The 13,214-nt window shown below is 50.0% G+C and overlaps 1 long non-coding RNA gene across 1 annotated transcript in view; it reads right to left on the bottom strand.

Moving 5' to 3' along the window:
* Positions 1-9,911, bottom strand: part of LOC132435537 (uncharacterized) — a 158,648-nt gene extending 148,737 nt beyond the window's left edge. Inside the window, exon 1 of the long non-coding RNA XR_011246671.1 lies at positions 9,828-9,911. This is a non-coding gene — a long non-coding RNA (uncharacterized lncRNA). The remainder of the gene's footprint in view (positions 1-9,827) is intronic.
* Positions 9,912-13,214: the final 3,303 nt, after the last annotated feature.

The raw sequence follows: 13,214 nt of genomic DNA, 5'->3' as shown, positions 1-13,214 counted from the left end.
TAATCTAGAAAGTAACTGAAAAATAAATAGCAGAGATCAAAGAAGAATCAAAGAAATGGTCAAATCTCCTGCCTGTTGTGTAAATTTGCAAGCTTCCTCTGGAGTTTCAACTCTCCAGAGCCCAAAGTATTTACCCTCTGCTCAAGCATAGAGCTTTGGGCCGCGGGGGAGGCGCTATGATAAAAGCTTTTTTTTTTTTTTTTAAGAGCTAGTTATATTTGGAAAACACGCTGTTAAAAATTGGCCAGTCACATTGGCCTGGGTATGATCAGCCCTTTCTCTTAATTCAGAATTTTTTGTGCATAAACAACTCATTCCATCATTTTCAGCAAAGGAATAAAGTTCTCCTCTCTCAAAACCTTACCCGGGGTGGGGAAGTGACCCCGCAGAGCTAAGGGCGGGAGCGGCTCAGGCCCTCACGCTTCCTCCCTGCCGGTAGGTGACGAAGCTTTTTCTCTCGAACCGTGAACACACTCTGCCCGACTCCCTGCACAGACACTGATTTTCTCCCTATTCCTTATGTTTTTGCATCAAATTAAATGAACCGGTTGAATACTGACAGGCCACAAATCAATAGCAGAATGAAATCCTTGAAATATTCATGCGCTGGTTACTCTTGGGACCAATTCACAAGGAGCGATTAGATTGCCGGCCAGGATATTCGGGGCTGCGTCTGCTTAGGTATCTGGAGTCTTCCTCCTTCTCGCTTCAGGGTGTCCTCACGCCAGCTGTGCTCACCCACTCCTGCTCGGAAGACACTGAGCTGGAATTTGGAGACCAGGGAATCTCAACTTATTTGATTTGTAAATAGGGATGATGAAGAAAGGGGCCGTGAGCCCACCCTGAGCTTGGCTCTGATCAAGTGTTCAGAGCCAAACATAAACTAGGGCGATGCCAGCATCAGCAAACGTTTCTCAGGTAATGTGTGTAATAGACCACCTAAATGTCACGAGAGGCTTACGGGAGCCCAGAGATGCATTAAGATGCTCGTGGCCCAGACAAACGGGCAAATGAGTCATTGCCCTCCGTACCCCGCTGGGTTCCTGAGCACTTCTCGTGAGCCCGGGGGCACTGTGCTTCCTCTCCGACCCACAGTGCCCACAACCAGGCACACAGGGCTAGGCAAGACAGAGGTGCCCACGCCCTCCCTTCCCTCTGTGACCTCCACGGAATTTGCAGTTATGTGCTATGTGCGTTTGTGTGTTTCTAATGTCGGTTTGTATGCACTTTTTTCTCTTTTTGTTTGAATTAATATTTTCATTTTGATTTTTGGAAGAACTAATTTTTAAGCCATCTCTAGTGATCCTTAATTTTTTATTTTCATTTCGCCTTTGTACTTGTCAGTTTCTCCCTTACACTTTATTTGGAAATTATTCTATTCATTTTCTACTTTCTTCAACTGAACACTTGTTTATTAAGTAATCGTGTTTCAATGTGTACATTGAAGGCTCTGAGTGTCCCGCAGCTACTCAGCTGCATAGCGCATTCATTGTTGTTCAAAACAAAACATTTCATATTTCAATTTTATTTTTCAAACATAAAAACCTAGAGTTATTTTCACAATAAAAATTCTACAAATAAACCATATTCTATGGAAACAATGACTAAGTCAAAACTAATGAAGGAAGTTTTTTTAAAAGAACTAAACTTCACCACTCTGAAATGACCATCTACTACTTGTTGATAATTGTCCTTCCTGTGTCCTTGTGCACACACGTGCACACACACATAATGTTATGTAAATGGGATCGTATCATGACTACTACGACTTTTTAACAAATGTAAGTTTGATTTCCAAATATACGGTTTTAGAGGGGGCATAGGTAGCTTTTCATTTTTAATCAATAATTTTATTGTACTATTATCAGCAAAGACGGTTTTTATTATATAAATTCCTTGGGTTTATTGAGAATTCTCTTTTGGGCCAGTTATAAATACTTTTTAATCTTTTATTTATCAATGAACATGAACATCCTCTATTTGTTGCTGACGTGTGTGTATACAATCAGGGTTAATTGTACTATTTAAATAATCTATAATTTTACTTTTATCAACTTCATCTAACAGTTTCTGAGAAACACTTGTAACTCCCATTCTGATTATGGATTTTTCAATTTCTACGTGTAGTTCTGCTGAATATTGTCATATATTTTGCAAGACTATAAAGTTAGGTGTAGGGGCTTCCCTGGTGGCGCAGTGGTTGAGAGTCCGCCTGCCGATGCAGGGGACACGGGTTCGTGCCCCGGTCCGGGAAGATCCCACATGCCGCGGAGCGGCTGGGCCCGTGAGCCATGGCCGCTGAGCCTGCGCGTCCGGAGCCTGTGCCCCGCAACGGGGGAGGCCACAACAGTGAGAGTCCCGTGTAGCGCAAAAAAATAAATTAATTAAAAAATAATAATAAAAAAATAAAGTTAGGTGCATACAAGTTTGTAACTGTGGTCAGTTACTGATAGATTGTTTCTTTTATGATCCACTTTACCCATAATTTTCCCCAAAAATGTATTTCATTCCATATTAGTTATATTAATTTTGCTTCAGTTAATATTTTTCTGTGTACATTTTCCCATGATTCTCAACCTTGTATTTTATTTAATAATTAAGCTTCAAGCATGTCTCAAAATTGCATATAGCAGGTTTTTCTGTATCAAGTCTCTGTCTTTTAGACAAAACATATGTGAATTTTATGGTTTCAGGTATTGTGATTACTGATATATTTCTATTACCACCTTATTCTGTATTTCCCATTTACTGTTTTTGAATATTTCATTTGACTTCTCCTTTTCTGCCTTCTCTTAGATGAATCATTTTCTTTCAATCCTTATTTTCTTCTACTTGGAAGTCTTATATTACATTTTATTATTTTAGTGATTACCTTTATATTTTCTAACTTGCATACCTTTTGCATTTTTCTAACGAAATACAAAGTTGGTCAGTCTCCATGTACTCCCTCCAAATAAGAGACACTTATGAACTCATTATTTTCCTGTAAATTCCCTCTCGCAAATTCCACGTTATTATTGTCCAGTAGTTTCGGTCCATCATGCATTATATTTATGAAAAGTATCTATTACATTTCCATACCAATGTGATTTGCTTATTTCTTTACTCACTATTGCTGCTTTCTGCCAATTCTTTCCACCTAGGTTTGGTTGTCTTCTTGCTGAAGTACATCCTTTAGTAGCTCTTTTACCAGGTCCCTTTTGTGTGTCTGAAGATGCTGTCATGTTGCCCGCACTGTGAAAGCTAATCACGTTTTAAGTGAAGTACGGTTGGCCCCCTGGATTCAACCAACCTCAGATCAATCTGCAGCTGGTGGTGAATCTGCAGATGTGGACGGAACCCAGGCTGTGGAGGGTGAGCTGTACTATGCCGTTTTATACAAGAGACCTGAGCACCCTCAGATTCTGGGATCTCTGGGGGGTCCTGGAACGAATCCCCTGGGATACCAGGGGACCACTGTGTCACCTGCTCTCAACCCTTTGAAGACGTCCCCGCATCGTCTCCTGCATCTGGTGATGACAATGAGGGGACAGCTTCCATTTTTATTGTTATTCCTTTGTAGGTGATTTGGCGTCCCCTCCCCCTCAGGTTGTAAGATTCTCTTTGTCCTTAATATTGTAACAGTGTCCCTAAGTACATCTGTCTTCGTCTATCCTGCTTGGAACTCAGAATATGGGAAGACACGTGAGATGTACCCGCCGTCCTCCCTCTGGCTCCCCAGTGCCTCTGCACACGTGTTATCTGTTGCTGGAGCAAGCTGCCTGCTCACCCCCACAACGGGCTTTCCTTCACACTGGGTGTGTAGTAAAATTCTAGTATTTCACTGAGTCGTCCTTTTCCCTTGCTCTGCTTTGGGGCAGGTTCGGGCTAGGGAGCCGGCGCGGGGCTGTCAGAGTGATGCTCCGTTGCTTGTCCAACACCCATTTCAAAGTGTATGAGTGAGACGCCGTTCGATCACTGCCAGTTAATACTTTTGCAATGTTTGTTTTTCACTTTCATGTACGTCATTTGGTGCTGGCACAGGAATTCTAAGATTTAGCTTCCCTCCTTCATCTTCCACTCAAGTTTCCCTGCGTTACCTTCAGAGTTTAACAAAATGTGTGCATTTTCTGTCTCCGATTCCTCTGGTAAGATCCTCATGGGGAGAGACGCCATAACCCATTACCTTTGACTCTTTCCCTGCCAACCCTCTTACAGGACCCTAAGTAGATCAGACACTTGGAGGACGTGATTACCCAATTGCATAGCATTCTTAGGAAGTATGCTAAGAATTCTCTGGACTCCGACGTGGTTAGCGGTGAGTGACGTAGAGGACAAAGGCGGTCACCCGGCCGCCATGCGCACCTGACCTGGTGAGTAAAGATGGCGCTCAGAGGGAAGAGCCTGGACCACTTGCACCCAAGGTCTTCCTGCTGAGAATACTGCCCTGCAGATCAGCTCTCCTTGGCACAGGAATCCGCAGGAAGAGGTCAGCCTGATTTGTGCCACTTAACAACTAAACCAGCAGTGACTCCCGGCTCCTGCCCGGGCCCCCGCTGGGCTAAAAGAGGGGGTTTAAAGTACATCTGGGCAGCCTAGCCAGAAGGAGGCTGGTCAAGGGTGTGGCTATTTTGATCAAAAATGGAAGACAGCTCACTCAGAAGCCAAGCGCCGTACACTGGTAAGACACATGAGAGTTCATAATAATTTCAGCTCTTTAGGCAGGCGACGTATGAGCACACACTGGCCCCAGAGACAAATACACACACGCGCACGTGCACCACATTCCCTGGGAAACCTGATCATGGTCAAGAGTCCCGGGATTCAGAAACCAGCTGTCATAAGTTACGCTGTTAACGGTACAAATTACGCTTCAAGAAGTGCTCCTCTGTCTTCCCTACATGCGAAGTGCGAACACGTTTCCTAATCAACGTCTCTTCCAGTTATTTGCCCACACTGAAGGGCACTGCCGTGATTCTGTATTACACCCCATCAACACAATCCGTAATAGCAGACCACAGCGACATTTATCATTTTATTAGACAGTTTGAACAGGAAATGTGCCGGCTCAGGATCCAGGAGGTCTGAGTGTTCCATCCTCTGTCTGGGCTACAGTTTCCTTATCAGAGAATGGGGTCTTTGACTGGGAGGCTTCTCTGGTCCCCCACCCCCAGTGCTAAGACTCTGACAATCTGCTGATTTGCCCAGTGGATGTCTAGAGGTCAGTGAATTCCAGTTCCCGTGGTCCAAGGCATTGAGATGGAAGCCCCCTTGCTACGGAAAATGCCACCCCCCGTGGTGCACGCTGTTCCGTTGCTCTAACAGTTACACCACTAATTGCCGCAACACCATCTCATCCTACGGCTGCTGACGGCCACGGCGCAAGCACACAGCAAAAACACATCCTCCTGGTTCTGGCAACATGCTCCTTCTTCCACTCACTTACAATGGGCGGGCCATCCCCAATATTCCAAGCCGTGTTCTAAGTCCCGTGGGAAAAACAGAGCTGACCCCGACATGCCCTTCCCTTAAATAGGGCGCGTCCCCATAAACAGAGCTGACTCAGACATGCCCTTCCCTTAAATAGGGCGCATCCCCATAAACAGAGCTGACCCTGACATGCCCTCCCCCTTAACTAGGGCGCGTCCCCATAAACAGAGCTGACCCCGACATGCCCTTCCCTTAACTAGGGCGCATCCCCATAAACAGAGCTGACCCTGACATGCCCTTCCCTTAAATAGGGCACGTCCCCATTAAACAGAGCTGACCCCGACATGCCCTCCCCCTTAAATAGGGCGCGTCCCCATAGTGTGGTTGGTGAGACACTGTTTGCCTCTGTTGCTCTGGAGGAATCACCAGTAGCGCTCCCATGACCTCCCTAAAGAGTCCCAACTGGACGGCAACTTAGATGGGTCACCTTACCTTGAACGAAGACCCCACGTCTAGAGCAGGAAGCAGAGGACACGCGATGATGAAGCATGAAAGGGAAAGTTGGTGCTGGGGGTGCAGGAAGGTGGGACATGTCCAGGCCCGGGGAAGGGTGGGAACCGAGAACGTGCAGAGCGGAAAGGACACCGTCCAGCAGAGGCAGGGATGGGATGCGGAGGAAGCAGCGCCTGGAGCCTCCAGGTTTGGGCTGGTTTGCATCACACAAGTAAACAGTGGCGAGCCTCGGGAAGGCATGGACGCCCTCCTTCAGTTGGAGGGTGGGGACAAAGCAGTCCCCAGACCAGCGGAGGACGTCGCGTGAGCCCCGTGACCCCGCTGAATGGGGGACGACAGAGGCCCATGTGCCTCAGAGGGTGGCTACAAGGAAGTAAAGACGGCAGAGCGCTTAGAGGGAAACAATGCCTCCGCCACTTCAGAGAGAGGTTTTTATGGGGCGAGTGAGCGTCGGGTGCCTGGAGGTCAAGGGCAGTCAGACGAGAAAGGTGAGGCTGCAGGAAAGGGGAAGTGGCCAAACACAGAAGCTGCTTCTACACGTTTAGATGTCATACAAATGGTCCGTATGATCAGCTTTTCCAGAAATCTTGCACACCATAGGCACCAAATAAGTGTAAATATGACTGAATACAATAATCATAACATACACATCGAAACCTTGGGATTTCAGACCAGCCCACCTGAGATCCGAGGGGACCACGGCTCAGAAGGGCTGCAGCAGGCGCCCGCTGGGACCCAAGGGTCTCCTGGACCCTGGCTTCCTCTTCACCACACAGGGGCTTCTCGGACTCTCAGGAGTGTCAAGCCGGACTATTCTGGGGGTTTTTTCCTTTTCTCAGAGGAGACTAATTCCATCGCTCTGCACCCCAGTCTTCCCAGACTTCTGACACTTCGATTTTTGTAACACGCATCTTAGACTCAGTGTGGTGTGGCATTAAATATGTGTGTGATTACCAGGAATTGCAATTAACTTTGCTTTGAAAACTTCCAGCACCCTTGGGATAATTCGAGGCATGGCAGGCTTTAGGAATCATTTCTCAAGCCCCTCCACTAATTCTGCTGGAAGGTGTGACAGGCATGAGAACGCAGCTAATGGCATTTCACCGCCCCGATCTGGGAGCACTGCTCTGAAGCTTCTCATAACACCCTGGCACATCTGTGCAGGATCCCATGTGCATGCGCTCCGAGCTGATGGGGGCTGGGACCGCACAGCTGAGGTGGAAGCAGAGTGGGGAGATGCCAGAGCAAGGTGGGGAGGAGAGGTGGGATGAAAGCGGCTGGGACTTCTCTAGCCTCGGGGCGTAAGGCAGAACGCTCCCATTTCTCTCCAAAGCTTCCATCCCTTAGCCCTGAACTGAACAATTTCACTAAACACACAAATAAGGAGGAGCAGTTAATATCCGCTTTAATAAATAATCTTTGAGCACCTTCAACATGCCAGACACTGCCTTAGGTACTGGGGTGGAGGGGGCGACGGGGAGAAACGTGAAGATAAATCAGTCATAATCCTGGTCCCGAAGGGGCCCTCCGCGGCACATGTATAATTCAAGGCAGACGGGCTAAGTCTTCAAAGAGGAAGAGATGTTTATCCCCAGCTGGGATCCATGGGGAGAACAAGGCATTTCATCTGCATCTTGAAGACAGAGGGGGATTTCAGCTCTGAGAGCAGCGCAGAGAGGAGAGACTTCGCAGACACAAAGAGCAATGCAGAACGGCAGGGAAGCGGGGAAGCAGGGCGCGTTCCAGGACAGCGACAGGCCGGATTGCAGAGGGGATGCTGGGGAGAGGGGCGGCGCGGGGGAGACACGCAGGGTGGGGCCGGCCACTGCTGCACGCACACACGTACACATGTGCACAGGCACACGCACGGACACACGCACGCACGCATGCTCACAGCGTGCACACACACACTCACTCCTGTGCTCCCACACACGCACTCACACTCGCGTGCGTGCTCTCCATCCCCTGCACTCACGGTCACACGCGCACCCTCCTGCTGCGGGGGGGACCCCCGTCCAGAGCGGCGAGGCTTGCATCCCCCTGGTCAGCGCCCAAGAGCCCAGTCCTACAGCTCCAGTTGAGAAAGCAGAAGCCCTTGGGGTATAAGGGGATACTTGGTAGAGAGGCACTAAGGTGAGAATTGCAGACCACTCTAACGAGGGTCTTAGACAGGAGGTTAATTCTCAGATGCCAGAGGTGCCTCCTTTGTGGATCCCTGAGGAGGAGGCGAACAGAACCCAGGCCTGAAAAGGCCCTGCCCACCCCGCCTTTCTCCCCGCCGCGGGGTCCTCGGACCCCTCCCTGCCTCCCTCACCTCGCGTCTGAATCCGGGATTCGAGGCCCTCGGGGCAGGGAGCAGAGGCCCTACTGGCAGGGACACAAGGGCACCTGGATGTGACCGAGCCCTGTGGGGCCAGGGCTGGGGGGTCCCTGGTGAGGAGACCCCCGGGCGGCAGCCCGTTTCCCGCGACTCCTCCCCCAGCCTGGCTCTATGAGGTCTGCGCCTGTCCCTGGACGGGCCCTCAGGGTTATGGTGGCCGATCTTACAAAGTCCTGGACACCTGCACGGAGATGCACCCACGGAAGGAACCGCATGAGTGTCTCAGACTCTCCCCTCGACGCCCGCGAGAAAGAGGCTCAGGTTATACACGCTCACTTCTCCATCCACCCGCAACCAGAACACACACGCCACACACACTACTGAAATATAAGTGGGTTCAGACAACGAGATCATGAAAAAGAGAGAAATATGGCGCAGGAGAAATAGAAGCCGGTCTCGTGTACAAACACCAAAAGGTTAAACAGAATATTGCTAAACTAGGTGTAGCATATACTGAAAATGTCAAGTAAGGTTTATACCAATAATGCAGGGATGGTTCCCATTCAACAGTATTATTGTAATTTACCACATTAATATATTAAAGGAGAAAAAATGTATAACCGTCTTAACAAATGCACAAACAAATTGTTTGGTACAATTCCAAACCCATTAGAGATTTTTTAAAACCCCGTGATTAAAAAAAGAGACCTTCCTTAGTGGGGGAAAGGATAGCCACCAATAACCCAGAGCAAACATCACAGGTCACGCCGCAACTTCAAAGTTAGAGGACCTTACTGCTTGCACGTGTCTTTCTATACAGAACTACCCTTGTACAGGAGGGTCTAGCCGGCTGAATAACAAACGAAATAAAAAAGATAATTGGGAAGAAGGAAATTGAACTGTCATCATGCAGAGAGGTATGGCTGTCAATACACAAAATCAAAATAATTTCCAGACACCATTTCAGAACTAGTTGAAGAGTTCAGCAAGGTTGCTGGATGCGAGATCAATGCAGCAGAATCAGTTACACAAGCAACGAACAGAAAATGCGATTTTTAAAAGATACCACTTATTTCTCGGACACTGATTGGGACACAAAAAAGGACCCAGAAGCCAGCTTGCAGAGGGTCCCATGGGCTGAATTTGGAATAATTTGAACAACAAAATGAATAATGACACAGTGGACTGTAATCCTTGGAAGTAAAAAGAATTCATTAATCTATTCCGATACTAAAGTTACGTAAGAGTAGGGAAGAAGGTCTTCAGGGTAGGAGAATGCTGATAACAAGAAAAGAAAGAAACGATCGAACAGAAAATCACTGCTCTGCTTCCAGCACAGATTTAGCAGTGGAAGCTAAAACCACCAGGTGCAAGACTGTGGGGGAACAGGATTTCACGAAGCCTCAGAGAATCACTCCCAGATTACTCATTAATTCCAACAGGGAAAGATGCCTTTATAATGGAGGAAACTGGCAGCTGGCACCTGAACCAAGCGGGCAAGCCCCCCACGCCAGTAGTGAGACAAACTGACACCAGGTGGCGGCCTGTGTGACGGACGGGGGCCACGGGTCACCTGGGCACTCACCGGGCAGCGTGAGTCTGCTGTCCAGCCGGCAGCTCGGCGTCTCAGGAGCAGCTCAGCGCGGAGTGTAGTCCTTGATCAGCTCCTAAATCAGACCAGACAGAGAAACTACAATGAATATCATGCCTGGAAAATCGGCAGCCCTTGAATACGGATTACGTATTGGATAATAGCATTAAGGTTAAATTTCCCAAGTGTGATAATTACGTTGTGTTTATGTTTTTGTTCCTAGCTAACGTAAGCTGAAGTGAGGTGCTACGATGTTGGCAAAATGTACACATATATGGGGCGGGGAAGGGACAGAGAGGGAGAGAAAGCTGGGAGAAAGAGAAGGGGCAGGCGTGGCAAGATGCTAACAGCCGCTGAACCTGGGTGAAGGCATGTCAGTGTCTGCTGTGTTGTTCTGGTAGCTTTCCTGTAGGCTTTAACTTTTCAAAAAGTAGGAAACGAAAAGATGCTATTTAAATAGCAAAAGGAAGAAAGATCCCTAGTAAGAAATGTAATCAAAATTTCAAGGCTCTCATGGAGCGAATTATGCAGCCTCACTGAAAACCATAAAAAGACGGTATAAATGTAAATAGGTATTGACATGTGTCGACAGACTCCCTCGACTAAAGCCCAGCCAGGCCCCTCGAAGCTGGCTTCTCGACTAGCCCTCAGCCTGGGCCTACACAGACCTGGGCAAACGCTAACCTAGCCCCTAACAGCCCAAGGCCACTTCCCGGTGGTGAGCCTGGGCCTCCTAAAGGGCCTGAGAAAACGCCAAGCTGGTCCACGTTCCAGCCGACACTGAAGACGGGGCCCCGAGTCCCGGCCTCTGCAGGAGGGCAGGAGCCCGCCGCAGTGAGCACCAGGTGGCAACCCCGGTGGGCCTCACACGGGCCACCTTCCCGCAGGAGTCACTCCCCGACGCCCCCGAGCTCCCACTCACCCTTCCCCGCTCCCCAGCCCCTGCAGCACGCACAGAAGCGGGGTCCCCCAGTAACAACCTGACACCCCAAACAGTCCAGCACAGCTCTGTTCAACAATACCCATGAATCTCAGCAGCAAAATGTTCAGCGGAAAAAGGCAAGTCCACGATGCACTCGCTCAGAATCATTCATTTTACTCGTGGATCAAGTTCAGCAAAACCAAACAACTGAAAATTTGAAGACTGTTACCCTTCGAAGAAAAGGCAGGAACTGTGTAACACAAAACCTAGACGATGGATTACCTGTCCCCTGAGGCAGAGGGACGCAGGGTAAACCGAGTCCTTCAACGTTCAGGTAAGTTCGTGGCGGGTACAGTTTACTCTTTAAACTGTACGTGTAAGTTATATGCACTCGTGTATGTAAAGCACATTTCATAGTAATTCTTAAGGGAGGCCGCCCAGTGGTCTCACGGTCGGGTGGGCGGGGAGGCTCCCGGTCCGCAGGGGCTGCAGGTGGCCTGAAAGGTGAGGCAGTGCCCATCAGAAGGCCTGCAGCAGGTACCACAGCAAATAGCAGGTGTGTTACTATTATTATTTATGTCTTAAAAATGAACAAGCGCTGCGCAGAGCCATCACCTGACCTGCCTACGAGCCAGCCCTATTAAATCCTGGGCCTCCAGGCCTCTCCTGTTAGATGTTCCCAGTGGGCAAGACAAGCGACTAAGAACACTTAAAACACACACACACACTCACACACACTCACACACACTCTCACACACTCACACACACTGAGAATCTGCCAAAGGCTGAAGGCACCAAAGCAGAATCACATCCAGTCCACGCAGCCCAGAGCGACTTTTCCTAGCCCTGCCGATCCCCACTCGACACCCCAACCTCAGAGCGCCCACGTCAGACCCGTGAGAGGGTGCAGCAGGCTGAGCGTGCCTGCGGAACAGTAGGTCCTAATCCCCGGTGCTGTGAATGTGGCCTTACACGGAAAAGGGGTCTTTGCAGGTGTGGTTAAGATAAGGATCTCGAGATGGGAGAGCAGCCTGGGTTGCCCAGGCGGGTGAGCATTGAAGGGAATCACAGGTGTCCCTCTGGGAGAGGCAGAGGGCCATCTGACACACAGAGAAGGTGATGTAAAGACAGAGCAGGGGGAGATGTGAAGATGCTGGCCTTGAGGATGGAGCTGGGAAGTGGGGCCCCATCTGCAGCCTCCGTGGGAAGTGCAGCCCTGCCAGAGCCAGGGTCTCAGGCTCCCGGCCCCCAAAATCGTGAGAGAGTAAAGCTCTGCTGTTCTGAGCCACCAGTGTGTGGTACTCTGTCGCGCTGGCCCCAGGACACTGACATGGAAGGCGAGATGGAGACGTGGAGAGGCCGGTTCCCCTTCAGTGTGGACCAGCCCGCCTGAAGAGCATGGAGCCGGGGGCTTCGACCTCTCCCCTGGGCAGACGTGCTTGTTCCTTACGCAAGTGAGACCAGAGGACTTCTCAGCATGGCTCAGAAGCGGGGAGCTGGGCTGGGAGGCCAGGCTGCAGACTGGACCGAAGGAAGGAAGAAAAAGAATAGGGAGCTCCGAGTGCAGGCCGGTGGACGCTGGGCTCACAGACCACGCGCCCCCAGGAGATGGCGGCTGCTCCGGGGAGAGGGCGGAGCAGGTCAGGAAGGATGTGGCGGCAGCCATACGTATGCTTTTTAAGTTAACGGACTTCATTTTTTACATCAGTTTTGGGTCGAAGGGGCAAGAGGTCCTGTAACGCAGGACCACTCCCCCGCTGCATACCTCCCAAGTTTCACATGGGCACGGAGGGCGCTGTGCCACGCACGGGTGACGGCGAGGACCCGGCATCTGGGAAGGGACGGCACTGGAAGGAACAGGCGTGATGGACAGGCTGCATCTGGACAGTGGGTTTGCGGTCGGAGAACCTTCCTCACAGGCCAGCCCCCCAACACAGAATGACAGAATTTCACTTTTCTTGTCTTCAGTTTAACTGTTTAAGCTCTGTTCTGAGCCTTTCACTTCCTCTTGCCTTTCACTTCCTCTTCCTGGGTCACTACATCACGACTCGTGGCACTGGGCTGGGCCTGGGCCAGGCTATTTGGCCCTGCACTGCCCTTCCTCCCAGGCCTTCCCTGGGGCGACCCCACTGCGGCCCCGGTGACTCCAGGGCCGTCTCTGCAGCTTCGAAGACCGAGTGAGGACAGGAAAGCCTGGCAACCGCCGTGGTCTCTCCGGTGCGCCGGCCCCTCCGGAGGAGCACTCGAGATCGGATGCAGGGTCTCCCCGCCTTCTCTGAAGACCACCCCCCCCCCAAATTTTCTCTCTTCCCTCTAACCTCCCAAGCCTCGTACATCTCCTTCCATCCTGGGATAAAGCCTCATTCCCCCTACTGTTTGTGCCCCAAATTCTCAACTTCCTCTGCCCACTCGAGGTTTATCCATGGGGGAGGGAAAAAAGCCAGAAGAATCATGCCACG

The sequence above is a fragment of the Delphinus delphis genome, chromosome 12, assembly GCF_949987515.2.
Source record: "Delphinus delphis chromosome 12, mDelDel1.2, whole genome shotgun sequence".
Taxonomy (NCBI): Eukaryota; Metazoa; Chordata; class Mammalia; order Artiodactyla; family Delphinidae; genus Delphinus; species Delphinus delphis.
The sequence above is the reverse complement of the archived record's forward strand: the minus strand, read 5'-3'. Positions and strand labels throughout refer to the sequence as shown.